The sequence below is a fragment of the Ochlerotatus camptorhynchus genome, unplaced genomic scaffold, assembly GCF_037179485.1.
Source record: "Ochlerotatus camptorhynchus isolate MF236.1 unplaced genomic scaffold, CSIRO-AGI_Acam_v1.1 ptg000102l, whole genome shotgun sequence".
Classification (NCBI taxonomy): domain Eukaryota; kingdom Metazoa; phylum Arthropoda; class Insecta; order Diptera; family Culicidae; genus Ochlerotatus; species Ochlerotatus camptorhynchus.
In genome coordinates, this window is record NW_027040592.1 from 318194 (window position 1) to 336231 (window position 18038).

The window sequence follows — 18038 nt, forward strand, 5'->3', positions numbered from 1 at the left end:
GGGCATATACTGGCTGTCATCATCCGACACGTGGAAGCGTGAGGTAGGAGCTTGTGAAGACCAAAGCTATGTTGGACGCTCTTTCCCCTGTGGTCCTCACCATTTTGGGGTGCGATTTACTGTCTTCTGCAAAAATGTGCATTTTTTAACACTTACAACTTTGTAGAATATTTAAAAAAAACGAGAAAATTCAAAGAAAAAAGTTATGGTGAAAAAACGTTTTTTAAGGGGATACTACCGTTTGAAGTCCATTTCACCCTATAACTTCGTCCACTTGAGAGATAGAAAGTTTACACCTTGGACAAAGCTTCTTAAAAAGACTTCATCTTCAATGTTTCCATAGGTGTTCAAATAGTTATTTTTTTTATCTGAGTGTATACCCTCCTTAACCAAAAAATTTCACTACTTAATTAAAGTACTTAAAAAATAAAGAAACATTCTACAAGACAACAAAAAGCTATACTCAATAGTTTCGTCGCAAACAGCCATGTCCCACTTTTTTTTTAATTCGTCCCACTGTGCGGCGTTCAGCAGTGTGTGCCATAGTCGAATCGAATCTAATCCAACACCAACACAGCCAGTTCATGAAAGTATCCTGGAAAAAGATAGATGTACCACCGACAAAGCGACATGAATGATCATAGCAGAAACAATAAAATTTCTGCCCAAAGCACACTACTGACATCTGGCTCCGTGTTCGCGGGAAATATTTAGCTTAGCCATGAACTGACATGCAAAAGTTATGAATTGGTTCATTTCTGATCTATGCTGGACAATTTCTTTTATATAGTTCAAAAAATCCTATGGTTTTGACCTGAGGGAGAGTCGCGAAGGAAGAAAAATGAAACGTCAAATGCAGCCAGACGGCTACTGTCACAAACTGTCATTGTTGAACATACTGTTGAACAAGAATACACAAGGCGGTATTGAAATCTTGCGTAAAACTGCCATCCACGGCAAGTACCCTTATTCTTTCGACGTTGCTCTGCCTGATGCTGCCTCCACTTCCAGATTGCAGCCCGCTGTTCCATGCGTCCCAGCATCTCAAATTCTGCTATACTACCAGAACGTCGGTGGCATGAACAGCTCACTCGCCGAATACCAGCTAGCATGCAGCGACGCATGCTACGACATTTACGCCTTCTCGGAAACCTGGCTGAATAACAACACTTTGTCAAAGCAGTTGTTTAACGATACATATTCCGTCTACCGTCAATATCGATCAACCCTCAACAGCAACAAGACCTCCGGTGGTGGAGTCCTTCTGGCCATTCGCTCCTGCTTCGTATCTCGCTTACTGAAACCTCCTGAAGATTCGACGGTTGAGCATCTGTGGGTTGCAATTTCAACTCTAAGTGGTACAATCTATATCTGCGTGATATACGTTCCTCCCGACCGCGTTAACGACCACAGCCTGATTGAGAAGCATGCACTTTCGCTGGATTGGATTGTCTCTCAAATGGATGCCAGGGACAGCATCGTCATCTTGGGCGATTTCAACCTTGGCACTGTATCGTGGCTTAGCGATGCTCACGGCTTCTTCTTTCCTGACAATTCCCGTTCATCGTTCAGACCGGCTTCTCTCTCCTTGCTTGACGCGTATTCAACCGCAAGGCTTCAGCAAGTGAATGGCGTTCTGAATGCAAACAACCGTTTGCTCGATCTGTGCTTTGTCGGGGAGGATTTGGGACAAAGCTGCTCTGTTACCCATGCTCCGGCACCGCTCGTCAAAAACTGCAGACATCATTCACCTCTACTGTTGACGCTTGCAATCGATCCTGAGAAACGCTTCCAAGACCACGCCGAAACCGTCTTCTCCAACTTTCACAAAGGAGACTTCGAGCGAATGAATAACTTTCTCGCTAATGTGGATTGGAATGCGACACTAGACTCCGGGGATGCGAATCTGGCTGCCTCGACCATGTGTGGTATCATATTCTACGCTATCGATCAGTTTGTGCCTAAAAAACTACGGTGTAAACCTGCCAAACCCGCCTGGTCGAACTCTGATCTTAAGCATCTGAAAAAGGTGAAAAGGGCTGCACTGAGGAAACACAGTAAATATCACACAGATTCTACGAAGGCTAATTACGTCCGCGCCAACAACGAGTACAGAGATCTCAATGCAAGCTTGTACAACGCACATCAGTCTCACTTGCAGAGTCGTCTCAAAGCTAATCCTAAAGAATTCTGGCGATATGTGAACGAGCAACGGAAAGAAACGGGATTGCCGTCCAATATGACTGATGGCGTTACTGATGCCAACTCCGTCGCAGATATCGCCAATATGTTTCGCACACAATTCAGCAGCGTTTTTTCAGACGAAGTTCTTGATGCTCAGGAAATTGCTGCTGCCACGAGTAATGTCCCTCGTACGTCGGTGTTTGGTTCTCCATTCACCATCCACAGCGACATGGTGATTTCAGCCGGGAAACAGATGAAAACATCAACAGGATCTGGTCCAGATGGCATTCCCTCATTAGTACTGAAACGTTGCTTAGACACTCTTTCAGAGCCCTTAGCTAAGGTCTTCAACTTGTTAATGACCTCCGGTGTTTTTCCAGAATGTTGGAAGGATTCGTTTGTTTTCCCTGTTCACAAAAAAGGATGCAAGCAGACTGTCGCCAATTACCGCGGAATAGCTGCATTGAGTGCTATCTCCAAACTATTCGAGCTAATTGTCCTGGAAAAGTTGGTTCAAGACTGCTCGTACAGTATTTCTCAGGATCAACACGGCTTCATGCCTAAGCGCTCGACGACGACTAATCTAACTGTTTTTACATCGTTCATTATTCGTGAGATTGAACGTGGCCATCAAGTTGACGCCATATACACCGACCTCTCTGCAGCTTTCGATAGAGTGAACCATGAAATTACCATCTCTAAATATGACAAAATGGGTGTTCATGGGAGTCTACTTACCTGGCTTCGCTCCTATCTGACTGGCAGATCTATGTCTGTTAAGATCGGCGACTACGCTTCTCCACCCTTCATTGTTACATCTGGTGTTCCTCAAGGCAGCCACCTGGGGCCATTGCTTTTCCTGTTGTAAATATATGAACGACGTGAACTTGATCCTCAAATGCCTTAAACTCTCGTACGCCGACGACATGAAGCTCTACTACGTAATAAAAGGGCCTCAAGACGCTCATCTCCTCCACCAAGAACTTGAAGTCTTTGATGATTGGTGCCGGGTAAACAGGATGTCTTTAAATGTGTCCAAGTGCTCGGTCATCTCCTTTGGCCGTAAACGGGCGATGCATTTCCACGATTACACCTTAAGAGGAATAAGCTTGAAACGCGAATCGACTGTCAAGGACTTGGGAGTCATGCTCGATTGCAAATTAACGTTCAAGGATCACATTGCTTATGTTGTATCTAGAGCTTCATCGCAGCTAGGATTTTTATTCCGTTTCGCCAAAAGCTTCAAGGACGTGTATTGCCTGAAGGCTTTATACTGTTCCCTGGTTCGACCTATACTGGAATACTCTGCCGTTGTTTGGTCGCCATTCTATCAGAATGCCATCCATAGAATTGAAGCTGTTCAGCGAAAATTTATTCGCTTTGCGTTGCGACACCTTCGTTGGCGCGACCCGCGTAACTTGCCGAGCTATGAAAGTCGCTGTAACCTCATCGACCTGGAGCTCTTGGAAGGAAGGCGTAATGTGGCGAAGGCTTGTTTCGTTGCGGATCTTCTGCAAGGGAACGTCGACTGCTCCACACTTCTCAGTCTTCTTGACATCAACACTCAACGACGGGACCTCCGGCTGCATGCGTTCTTCAACAACCGGCGTTCGAGGACCAACTATGGCGTACACGAACCAATGTTGAGTATGTGCCGCGTTTTCAATAGTTGTTATTATGTGTTCGATTTTAATGTGTCCCGCGAGAAAAATAAGCGTAGCTTTAAGAGATATTTGCGTTAATTTTGTGTTTGAAGCAGTTTTGATGTTTAGATATAGAAAATTGTCATTAGGGTAACTATTTTATCTGTTGACAAGTAGAAATAAATAAATAAATAAAACAATTTATGACAAACTGTTGTTTCCACCTATTTTATTCAATGGGACACCGTTTATTTTTAATTCATTCAAAATACACACAAATCAATATTGAAAGATACCATTAGCCAAAGTTTTGTCAAAACATCTAATAATCGTAATAAAATACCAAACAGAAAAGTACAGTTTCTCACTGCACGCTGAATGTTCTCAAACAATCACTACACGCTCAAAGCAAAACACGCGATTTTGCTACACCTGTTTTGATTTGATTTCAATGGCATAAATTTGCATGACAAGTAGAACAAGTATGCAATGATTTCCGTGTGTGCTATCTGCTTCTCCCTCCCAGGTTTTGACAGTTTGGATCACTGCAAATTTAAGTCGACCGTTTGCGATTTTCGGTCATAAGTCAGAATTAAGTGTCATGTCGGTTTGTCGGTGGATGTACCTCCATCATTTCACAATAACTCAAAACGGCCAGGCCTCCTGTGCAATATTTAAGGGGATAGATGATTCAGAAACATCAGGCCTGTTTAAATCAAAGATTTAAACACGATGCTGCCGTTGTATTGTTATTTATAAATGATTGGTCGTTGGGAGCATCTAGTCTAAAAAGGTCAAGTGATGCTTAATTTTCCACTAGTAGCCGGGACATAAGCAGTGACTCTTGTCCCTGCCCTATATGGCTTATGGTTATAGCGCCAATACTTGCCTTCTGAGAAGAAAAGAATAGAAGAAAAGAACATAACAGAAATGAAAGGGGGAGGAAACCCTTTGATGAAAACTGAGAAAAAGTGGGTCTCTAATAAATCTACAGGAAAACTTCACGAAAACGCACAATGACTCGGGAACTTTTCCTTTTATGAGCATCATAAAATCTCGCGCAATTTTCCAGCGCTGAACACGAAGAGGTGAGAACTGGATTTCAGTAGAGAGAAATAGAACGAGAATAATAAAAAAGATCTCATCCAATTTCATAATTTTGCATTCCTACTGTCCTGCTGTACGAACTCCACAAGACCCAAAGGTCAGGTCAACACCACCCCTGTATGTTTCTGGACGAAGGCTTGTGCTTACTAGGGTATGGCACGATTTTTTTTGAATTTGTCCTAATTTTCACCACAAGCAATTATCTGCCCATTCACGAAGGATACTGCGTCACACGTCACAAATCTCTCCAATTAAAGGTGGAACGCTTTGTAGCGGCTTGTTGAACTGATAATCAACAATTAGCATACAATGTAGCGCACTTCACAGAGATCCCAAACAAATGCCATTGAAGCAATCAATCAGATAATTGCTCCTTTAAAAGCCACACATAAATCCGGCACCGATTATCTAAAATTTTCCCCCCACGAGATAATAACCGGCATGATTGCATTCCATTCAACCCTCAGCCAACACGCTGCCATCATGACGACGTAATCAAAGCGTATAATTGTTATCCACCTCCCCGTTCCTTATTGTGGTCCACGTCGGCCGGCTGGCTGGCAAAATTGTGTGCAAGTGGTGATGTGAATCGATTATTTCCACTCGAAAACAGCACGCATGCAGCAGGCTTTGGTGATGCTTTGCACAACTGAAAACATAAAACAAAGTAGGCAACGCAAGAGGAAATGCACTTATTTTTTTTTTTTTGCTTGGTTCCGCAGCTACTTTTTAACGAAAGAAAACCTACCGCTCGCCACTTCAACTGCGAAGAAGTAATGGTTCCACCTACAACAACGGTTTCCCAGTTTCTCATCTTCCACTGCATCGTCGCCATGGTCGAACGAAAAACCATTTCACACACTTTCGAAGCCAAAGGAAAAAGAAATGCATTGTCCTGGAGGGGGCGGAAAAGTTTTTCGCTATTGTCCAACACTCCTCCAGACAAGAATCATGGGCAGATCACCACCAACACAATCACACAAGTAGTAGATCCCGCTATGAATTATAAGTGCTTTTATTTTGCATTGAAGCCATCTTTTCATAACATTATGGATGATTAAAGTGAATTGCTATAGCCGGGTACAGCTTGTGTCTTGACGAAAAATTTGTTATTTTGACTATACTGTCTAGAATTGCATATCGACCCCATACTGGAAAAGCAGACATTGAGAAAGCTACGAAGGGCAATTTTCATGTAAATAGTTCAATAACAATAGCAAATTTACTGATATTTTTTCGAGTCATAATCAGTTGCAATGAAGTTTTCATTTAGTTCGATTGAATTTCAGAATGGTGCTATTACTTTGCTTGATGGGACGAACTGATTTGATGTCCCACGATCAAAGTCCTTTGTTTTATCAAATCATATAAAAGTAGATGCCAATTGGGGCTGATATGCGATTCTGAGCAGTATATTAGTATGCCTTCACAAAAGTTACTTTGCTCTGCCATAACAGCTGAAAAATACATTGAGTATTTTTCATTAAAAACCTCAATTCTGCTTTCCCATTCCGAGCACGTGCAATTGCAACAACTTAGTCATTTGTATGAAAGCTGTTTTCAGTGTGATACACCGGACTATTTGTCTGCCAAGGTGTCTGCGATAAAATAAGGTGTTTTGTTTTCTCGCCTACTAGTGAAACATTCAAAGTGATCATAATTTGTTGACATCAGATCGAATTTTAGAGCCAAACATTTTCCGACTCAACTGAAAATGATTTTTAATCTAAAATGGTACCCCCCCCCCCCCCCCATATCAAGATCACCTTGGTTGGTTTGTCGATAGGCATGTCATTACCATTTCCCATAAAAAAGCCGAATTTCTCACTATTTTTCCTCCTTCTCTCCCCCCCTTGCCACGTTTCGATGGAATGGAGTCAAACATTTTATTCGACACTTGTAGCGATTTGCATATACCACGCGGCCACCGGTCATTTCGATTTCGATTTGTTGGCCATCAGCTCATTAAAGTGGCTTAATATTCATGTTTGGCCACCCACCGTTCTGTTATTAATTGAATTTGCCTGCGGCGACAAATTGAATCAACCATTCCAGCTGATTGTTTATGGGAAGGAGGTGGAAGCGGGTCGGTGGCATATTTTAACGGGATTGCTACTTTCTGCAAGATCAAAGTGAGCGATGCCTTGCTTTTGTGCACAGTCAGTTTGTGCACATGAGTTTTTCACGGCTTTAGGGACATTACCCCGATCTCCATTCCGCCATCTGTTCGAGAGTAACAACACCCACCCAGGAATACAACACTGGTGTTCAACTACTACCGGGGGTGATAAATCTCATCAACCAATATCGGGTAAATAATTACCCATACATGTTAGTGGCGATTCAGAAGGGAAGAGAGGAGATCAACATTTGGCAGAATTCCTCAACTCTCGGATGACTCATTAGGTTCAAGGGTAAAGAGGGATTAATTTATTCGTCCTAGTTTTTAGTTGTAATATCGATCTATCCGGGGCATGAGGTCGACGGCGACTCGTGCATATCACTTTTAGCTGAAATGTATTTATTGTAATTAGTTTGTTGTTGCAATAAATGTTTGTACAGTGTGTTCCGTTAATCATTTACTTCATGGCACAATTAACACTACACAAGTTTTAGGGGAAACACAAACTACACCACGAATTTCAATAAAAATCTCGGTCTCGCAGGACCGTCTTGGACCTTGTGTCACTTATGTGAGAGAGAGAGAGAGAGAGAGAGAGAGAGAGAAAGGGAACTGGGAGAGAAAACATGGCGCTAGAAGGTCGACTGGGATATGCGGAAAAAAGTGTGCTATCATTTACAGTGCGAATAAACTGTTTTACCTTTATGAAGAGTTTGAGTGGGTTGGTTTATTTCCTTTAAATTCCGTTATAATTGCTTATCTTTTGACATATACGCATATTTCGTCTTCTAATTGCAGACTTCATCAGTGCCAAGTACTCAACACCACTGAAGAATCCATCTTTTATCTACGAGTTATATACTTATCAATAGGTACTAAAAATCAGCAGGTATCCACTGCCATGTCAAAATTTACCTAACCAGGTACCTAAAATCAGTCTTCACCAGGTAGAGGCATGCTACGATGTGTTGTTTTAAGTAGCATGCTAAAGAGTCTCGAGTATCCGTTTCCTTGATCTCTATTAAGCAATGTTGATGGATTATGTTTAAATATTTCTAAACTTTCAGCTACGTCTAGTTTCCAAGGCGAAGATACAGTCCGCAGGATATTAATGTTTTCCTTAGTCAAATTGTGCCCCTTTGTAACGATATGTTCTGCAACCTTGGATTTAAATTCATAATGAAGTCCTTTATCCATCTCTTTGTTAGCCTTTTTTACCTCTGCGATGTGTTCCTTAAACTTTGTCTCCAAAGTCCTTTTCGTCTGACCAATGTAGATTTTATTGCAATCTGGACAAGAGATTTTGTAGACTCCGGCTTTCCCTAAGACATTTATTGAATCTTTAGTTGATCCTAACAGTGACTTCAGCTGATTTGTCCTACTGCTGAATACTAAATCTAGGCCAAAACTTCTAAACTTTGAAATCAATGGTTTGGTAATGTTTTTGTCGAAATTCACAGCTACCCGTTTTAAACCCTCAGTTACTGGTGTAAGAGTTGTCGAAATACGCCTAAAATGATCCCTTGTTCTTTTATCGATTACTGCTTGAATTGTTTTTTCTTGATATCCGTTAAGTCTAGCGATTTCAAAAATGTGAGCTATTTCCTTTGATTTGCCTGTATCGCTAAGAGGAAGAGTTTGCATCATGTGAACCATGTGGTGAAAAGCGGCCATTTTGTGTTGATGGGAATGGTTTGAAATGCTTGGTATTACTCTCTTTGTGTTTGTTGGTTTCCTATAGATTTCGAAATTGAACGAAGACGTTTCCCTGATGATGAGAAGATCTAAGAAGGGGAGTTTGCAGTCTCTCTCTTCTTCGTGAGTAAATTTGATGTCCTTGTGAACATTGCTTATGGCCTCCAAAGTTTTTGATAAATCTTCCCTTTTGACAATGCTAAAGATGTCATCCACGTACCTATACCAACATTTGGGCAACAAATTCCTATCCTCCAGAGTATTTTCTAGGTTAGCCATGAACAATTCACATAAAAATGGAGAACACGGATTGCCCATAGGAGCGCCTTTAGTTTGTTTATAGAAATTTCCCCTGAAAATGAAATAATTTTCCTCCATACAAAGACGAGTAAGCTTGAGATATGACTGCACTTTGTTTTTCCAAGTAGAATCCTCACGTTGCTTCAGAAGCCAGTCCTCTAAAAGGCTGATGGCTTTTTTTACTGGTACACTCGGAAAAAGTGCTGTGACATCAAATAAAACCATGACTTCATCTTCCCGAATCTCTCCTGATGCCTGAAGCTGACTTGCAAATTCCTGTGTGCTGTTAACTGAGCGAGTGGAAAAGGGTTTAGGCATATTTTTAAATTCCTTTACTAGCCATTTGGCAAGCTTATGAGTGGGGGATCCTTCAGCCGAGATAATCTCCCTCATTTCGTTTCTTGGTTTGTGAATCTTTGGTAAACCTTTGATCCTAGGTAGAATAGGGTTTGAAACTTTCAATTGATTCGTAGTGTTGCCAATAAACGCCTTGCACTCTTTCAACGTTTTATCCACATGTTTAACTATAGATGGGAGGGGGTCAATCCTCAACTGTCTGTATGGGCCATTAGTAATTTTTTCCGTCATCCGATTGTCATAGTCCTCTTTGTCCAAAATCACTACTGCATTGCCTTTGTCCGCTTTTGTATAGAATACCGGCTTTGTTTTTAGTTCTTTGAGAATTCGAATTTCCTCTTTTCGGTTTTACTAAGTGAATGTCCCTTTCCGTTTTGTATTGTCTCTGAAATTATATTCCTAGCAGTCTCGTGTAATTGAATAGGAAGTGTGTGTGAGTGATTGCAGTCTCCATGTCAACGATGGTCTCTTCCACGTCAGGTTTTGAGCAGATCGCATATCCTAATCCCTTGTTGAGAAGCGTCAATTGTTCTTCTGAGAACTGCTGCGTCGAGCGATTTACCACAAAACCTTCGACGGATTGAACCACAGCTGTGTTAACTGAACTGTGTGATTTCTGGTCTTTCTGTTGTGTTGTGTAATTCAAATAGTATTGTAGTGACCTCAGCAGTTCAGTATTACATTAAAACAAAGTATGAAATACATTAATCTTGCCCCACAGAAAGTAGATTTCCACATCATGATTTTTTTCTCATTAATATTACACTAAAATCTCCCATTAGTTGTTGTTGAACACTGCTTTTTATTGTGCAAGATAAATGTTATGTTTACTTTGTTTTAATGTAGTCCGTGAACTTGTTGGAAACGTGTGGCGATGTTGTTCAACAACTTTCAACATAAATTGCAAATGCTTCTATTAGAGCAACACCTCGCTCTGCACAATCGTTCACGACCAATATTGAAGCAACAGTAGTAGTAAAATTATGTTTATTTCTGTTGATTATGGTAGTACATTGATTTATCATTTTAATTGATTAGCCTACTTGGCTCTTCATCTTTGTTTAATTTGATATTCTAATTTAATATTTGTGTTTTTCAACTAGTTTGCAGAATATCCCTTTGGGGATGTGTTTTATTTGAATTGAAAAAGGTGATAACCTACCTAACTACGAGTATAACTTAACCTAACGTGCTAGATCACGTATGATCTGATGATTTGATCTCAGAAAGGTGTCTCTGAACCTTTCCAGGATGAATACTCGCCGTTCTTCTAATGTCTGAATTCCAGCCAGGAGGTGGATCTCAGAAGTTCTAGTCCGCGGGGGACTGTTTAGGACCATCCTAAGGATCTTGTTCTGGATCTTTTGGAGTTTAAGGTGATGGCATTTTGCGCAACTCTCCCAGATTGGCATACCGTACTCGATTACAGGAAGGATGATTTGTTTGTAGACAGCAAGCTTATTTTTCAGAGACAGGGTTGACTTCCTGTTGATAAGTGGATACAACGATCTTATCAAGATGTTGCACTTGGTTTTCGTTTTGTCAACGTGCTCCCTGAAAAGAAGCTTGCAGTCTAGTGTTAGCCCGAGGTGCACGACCTCTTTGGACCATTCCACCACTGTGCCGTTCAGGCAGATCTTGTTATTCTCCGACGGAACAAGTCTAGGAGATTTAGAGTGTGGAAAGATAATGACCTGGGTCTTTGCCGCGTTGATACGGATCTTCCAGCTGTTGAAATATTCAGACAGAACGTCCAGGCCTCTCTGAAGTTTGGCAGTCAGAGCTCCGATGACTCTACCCTTGTAGACGATGGATGTGTCATCTGCGAACAGAGACAACGATCCACCATCAGGGAGAGCCGGCATATCGGAGGTGAACAGCTTGAATAGGATGGGGCCAAGAATGCTTCCTTGTGGAACCCCGGCACCGATGTTGACAGCATCCGATGTGACGCCATTCAGAGAGACTTGGAACGTCCTGTCTGATAGATAGTTGTTTATGATCTTCACTAGGAAGATTGGAAGACCGTACTGCTGCAATTTGAACACCAGGCCATCATGCCAGACATTGTCGAATGCTTTTTCAACGTCCAACAACGCCATGGCAGATGTTTTTGAAACAGACTTGTTCCGTCTGAGAATGTTTGTTACTCGAGTCAGCTGGTGGACGGTCGAACGACCTTTCCGAAAACCAAACTGTTCCTCGAGTAACAAGTTGTTTTCATCGGCAGATGTTAGGAGCCGGTGGTACAGTGCTCTTTCGAACAGTTATGATAACCCTTCCCAGGTTTCCGGATGGGTATGACTTTAGCTGACTTCCAACACGAGGGGAAGTAGCCAAGTCTGAGGCACTGATTAAAAATCAGTGCCAGATGGTTGTAGAATCTGGAACTCAAGTGTTTGAGTTCCAGATTCAGGATGTTGTCGAAACCTGGGGCCTTCATGTTGTTAGATGATTTGATATAGGCCAACAGTTCGTCAGCCGTAATCTCGGATTCCTCTGGAAAAATGTTAGGAATCTGAAGAACGTTGGTTGCATTTTCAGCAACCTCAGATTCATGAGGGCTGACAATGTTTTGTCCGAGATTATGGGAGCTGACGAAGTGTTGACCTATCGCGGCAGCCTTCTCTTCAGGAGTTATCAGATGAACCACTGGGTCGCCGGGACGATCCAGTGGGGTCAGTGGTGGAATGGGCCTAGGCTTGTTTTTGAGAATTTTTGTAAGTTTCCAGAAGGGCTTAGCACAATCTGGGAGAGAGCGGATCTTACTAGCAAAATCGTTATTTCTGAGATCCACCATCCTGGCCTGAATGATCTTTGTTAATCGATTACAATTGGTCTTCAAGTTAGGCAGGCCAGTACGCTGGTACTGCCTACGAATGGTGTTACGAAGTCTAATGAGATCTTTGGTAGGGCTGTCAAGGTTCAGAGTGTTACTCACCTGTCTGGATACTGGCACGTGTTGTTCCCTGGCCCGGGAAATCGCCTCCTCGATGGTTTGTAGACACCGGTCAACATCTTCCGACGTCCCCGGTGGACATCGTAGTCGATGGTTGTGTCGACGCAGTGTTGATATTGCGCCCAGTTGACTCGATGGTAGTTGCGCCGGGAAGCTTCGAATCGGTTTACCGAGGATCCAACTTCGGCCATCACCGGGTAGTGGTCCGAGCTCAGCTCCTGGAATGCCACAGGTTGCGAGACGTTGTGTCATGTTGCTTATGAAGATGTCGATGGTCGCATGGACCCCAGACCGACTCAACCGGGTGGGAGAGTCCGTGCCAAGATGGTATAGTGGCCCTCTTGCAGGTCTTGATTGAGGATGATGCCGTTTCTATTGCTCCGACAGTTGCCCCAAGCTTGATGTTTTGCGTTCGGATCGCCAGAGATGATAAAGTTCCCGCTCCTCCGGGTGAGTTTGATGATGTCTTTCCGGAGGGCCACTGACGACCCGTCCCTGCTGTTGATTTGCTTGGGGCAGTAGGCCGCGATGATGGTAATTGGGCCAAGTGATGTGCTCACCTCCACTTCGATGGCTTCAATTGTTTTCAGCTGGAAGTTTGGTAGCAGCCGGCAACTGATGTTCCGTCTTGCAGCGATGGCCACTCCTCCACCTCCAGAGCAGGTGCGATCAAGTCTGACGAGCCGGAAGTCGGGAAGGAATATGTTCAGTTCGGGCTTCAAATGCTTCTCGGTGATGATAGCAATGTCAACCTCCTTGGTGTTGAGGAAATCGAGTAGCTCTCTATGCTTGTTCGTCAGTGAGCAAGCGTTCCAATTTGCAATTTTTATAGCTTCACGGTCCATATTTGGTGACGAGTGACAAGGCAGCATGAAGCTGTTCAGATCGAGCCTTGCAGGTACGCATGATGATGATGACCTCGGCCACGAGCGTCACAAGTTCCTCCGAGGTGAACGGAGAATCGTCGACAGATTCACCTGAGACAGCACCAGCGTATGATAAACCAGGGGCGGTGGATGAACCTGGAATTGGCTGGGCCGCAGCAACAGCGAGACGATGCTGAACTGTCCGACTGTTGGGAACCATTTGGGAACCATTTGGATACTCGCGGGATTGGCTTGTTGGTTGTTGAGCGGAAGCGGGGCTAGGTTCGAAACATGTCGACGGGGCTGGAGAGCTGGGTACTGGACTTCCGTTAGTACAGGAGGCGAACGATGATTACGAAGGCGACCGAGCTGGTTGTTCATTGTGGCCTTCCGACGGATATTAATGAACTCCACTCGCTTGGGACATCCGCGATTGGAGGCTTGGTGGTTTCCACCGCAGTTGACACACGTTGGCTCGATGTCATCGACTTGCTCACAGGATGCAGTTGAGTGAGTTCCAGCACACTTGCCGCAGTTTGTCTTCATGTGGCAGTTTTTGGTGCCATGGCCATATAAGAGGCAGTTCATACACTGCGTAACATCACGATGTTGGGGTTTGTAATGCTCCCAACTGATGATGACCTGAAACAGGTCCCGGATTTTGGATCTCAGAGCCGCAAGACTGGTGGATCCCTTCGTGAAATGCACCAGGAACAACTGATCACGGAAACTGGTGTGTTGGTTGGGACGCCGGTTCATCTGGAACACGGCTTCAGGTTGGAGCCCAAGCCGCTCCAGGTCGGACTTCACCGCAGCAGCCTCGAACGACGGTAACCCACGCAAAACCACCTTCAGTGGCTTGCTCGATGGCAGATCATGCGTGAAGAAGTCCACGTTGTTTTCCTTCAGGAAACATCCTATTTGTTTGTACTCCTTCAGGCTGGAGCACATGATTTTGGTACCGATGCTGCAAAGCTTGAAGCGAGGCAGCAGCTTGTGTTTTGCCAGTTCGGCACCCAGCTTGGCAACATCCTTCACCGGCGTGAAAAGCGGGGGAATCCGCTCTCGTCTTGCAATGGAAACGGCGTCACCATCGCCATTTTCTTCCGGGAGTACTGCATACTGGTTGGCTTGCAGTACTCGTTTTCCGGCGTCATCCTGCGACGCGCTGGGCTTGATTAGCACATTCTTTGAAGGGCCCGCTGCTGGCTCATTGGCACGTTTACGCACCATTTGTTTCGTGTTTGCAAGTTCAATTAAACTTGCCAGAACGCGAGAAGGTGGCGACACTTCCACGGCGCAACGCGACAGCACAAAACGAAACAAAATCGAATCGAGAACTCGAGCGAAAATACGGACTGAACAGCTCGACAGTCGAGCAAAGAATGATTGAAGCAACATGATTTTCCTTCGTTTATAATCTATCAAATCTTCCCATTGGTTGGGGTTTTGTTCTAAGAATCTTGAAGAAATTCCTGATACTTCAAAAAAAATTCATGGTGTTCTTCGAAACAAAATCTGACAACTCATAATTTTTTAAAACTTCGGGTGAAGATATTTCACAACGAACATTTCGATCGGCATTGCTTTTTTGAATGTTGAGAGCAGTGACCATGGAATTTTTTTCTTCAATAGTTACCGCTGGATCAAAAAATGCCATGGCTATAAGCTCTTCACTCAAGTACCATAAATGCCTTGTGGGTTTTTTTTTGAAGCTGCAGCATAAACATTATCGGTGTTATTTTTGAACGAAGATCTATAATTAAGTAGTTTTTTTGCCAGGGTAAGGTCATAAGGTGCTGCCGACAAGGAGCTAGGAGCATTGAACCACGAAGTTATTTAAATTCTTATTATAAACATGCAAATTACGGGCATACATTTCTGTTCATAGGAACTTAGAATAAATTGGTCCCTAAACATCCAGATTTTCAGGCAATAGATTGCCTTGGCCATCCACCGTGCACGGCTATGTGCCCCTGGAGGAGTGAATTTCATAGATTGACACCTAAAAAAGCCAGAGCTAAATTCAATAGCTCCTTGTAATCGTTACGAACTTGTTTATTTACCAGTTGATCTCTTATGAAACCTATGAGCTTGTATTTCTCGTCTCCGAGCTCATGAATAATACTTTTATCGATCATTTTTTCTTCAAACTCTAAGACTGAACTGAACAACTTGACTGAACTGAACAACTTGAGAGTTGGCCAAGCTGATTGAAATCGGACGAACATTATGGATGAAGGACCTGTTGAGTGAAAAAGCGTGTCCCAAGCAGAAGACATTAATAACTCCACGATGTGGTGTCTACAGGCAAGCCACAGAAGATCCTTCCCTAAATGTTTCTCAATAAGGGTGCATGCTCCTTTCATTGATCCAGTATTTGCTGCAGTGGTGTCAAAACCCATCGCATTGACTCTACCGCTCAGCTCCCAGTTATTTAACAAACTACAAATATCATTGGCCTGATTTTCTCCAGAGCCTTTCTCTAATTTTGGCACTCCGGCTGTGTGTCATGGCCTGAAGATATGAGTATTGGAAGCCGATCTACAGTAGTTTTACCTGTTAAAATCCAATAGATAGTAAAATTGATGATCCTTTTGAAAATAATATCAATAATTCAAAAAAGATACCAATCTTCAAATATAGTACTCTGTGATTAAGAATCAAAAATTGTGTATCTCATAAAATATGACTTAATTAACATATAAGGTAAACCAGGGCATGTTTAACCTGGGGTAAGTGGGGATAGCAATTTTCAAAATCTCCATAGAGCCAACGACATTCAGATTTAAAAATGGTTATTCTCACTTTGGACCGGTGTCCTGCACGCTAACTGGAAGAAAATTACTCATTAATGGGTAACAGATAATCATTAGTGGGTAAAACATTTACGCTTACGTTCCTTATCTATTCCGAAGATGAAATTTACTTAGCAACCAATTTTACGGATGTTCCAGATCTTCCGGTGGGTCATCTGGTGACCACTTGGATCCAACGACCAGAGCTACTCCATATAATTGGAGAGGAAAATCATGGCCTACTTTGATCAAATTTACACAGCAATCAATTTAACGGATGTTCCGTATCTACCAGCGTACCATCTGGTGATAACTCGGAGCCATTGAACAGCTAACACATAAAAAATCACCATTTTACAACATTTCTCATTGTTGCAGAGAAAAATCAAGGCCTACTTTGATCGAATTTATGTAGCACTAAATTTTACAGATGTTTCGGATCTTCCGGCGGATCATCTGGTGACCACTTGGAGCCATTGAAACGCTTATATATCTAAAATCATTAATTTACTACATTTCATATAGTTGCAAAGAATAATCAAGGCCTACTTTGATCAAAAATACATAATAATCCAGATTAAGGTTGATCCGGGTCATCGGAAGGCCTTCCGGTGGACGCTCAGTATTTAGAACCAGGTTATGGGTTGATTTTGTTAAAATATTAATCAGCACTACCCATAGATGCCTGTTGCTGTGGATTTTCAGCACCACCTTGTTGTAGACGACTGGTACCTTTTCTCCCCCCGATGGCCTCTCGGAAACCCGGAATAAAACCGGAACCACTTGGCCAATCTGTTCCAATTTTTAGTAGACCATAATTTCGAACATTTTTCTACATACTGTGAAAATTTCAACCAATTTCATGGTTAAACTAAAAAGTTATACCTATGCAAACATTGCTATTCGTATACCTGTTCGTAAAAATAAAAACTGCACAAGCGCGTTAGGCCCTCCCCAGAAGTAAAGCAGGTGGTGTTCGTTTGAAACGCTAATAACTTTTCGGGGGTAGCTCGGATTCACATCCGGTCTTCAGCCAAGATGTTCCCAATACTCCAAAGGTGCTACATTTTGTACACGAAGAAAATCGACCCACTACAGCGCCACCTAGAGCCGCGAATGTGAAAGTGGCTCGCTCCCCCATACAATCTTCAAGCCGTTTGAGCGAGGGGTTCCCGTGAACCAAATGACTTCAAATTTTGGCAGGGTGATTCTGACCCCCCAAACTACCATTCCAGAGGGTAGCGTTCGAAATTCCAGACTTTGACTTTTTTTTTCATATAACGCTGAAACATTCTAGTGGCTGTCGTTGGCCGTGTAATTTACCATGACAACATTCACGGAAAATGAATCTGTTTCATATTTGAGTCCTGTTCACTCAAATTCGCAAAACGTAGGTCACTCATAGATGAGTAAATGTTTACTCAATTTACTCATTCTATAAATGACCAACGCTTTTGCAAATTTAAATGAACGGGACTCAAATATGAATCCGATTCAGTTGCCGTGCTGGTAGAAAGATAATCAAGATAGCAGCAAACCGCACCGAAGATAAACAGTACCTACAACTCCACTAGCCTCGTTTTCTGTTTTGCAAACAACTCCCTGCCAAGTGAAGAACACTCCGGTTCTCGTTCTCATAGACTACTGCGATGTTGTTTATGTTGTTGTTTAACAGTATTTTTTTTTTTGTTTTCCAGTGAACTGATGTGTGCAGGAGCGGTTTCCTTCTAGGCGGCCACCCACCGCCTACTGGTGCAGGATGACGGGGATGACTGACTGACTGACTCTGAGTGACGGTGCGGAGGATAAAAGTTTGAAATGCTCGTCGTTTTGCCAAGGCAGTTGGTAATGGGTTGGGCTGGATGCGGTTTGATGTTTGGTTTTCCTATCAGGCTCGGTATTATAAAGTTGACGTACGCTGTAGCTCGACAAGACGAAAGCCCCACTCCCTTCTGGGGCGGAACCGAGCTCAGGCTTCGTATGAAATTGACAGGGTTATTTATCTTG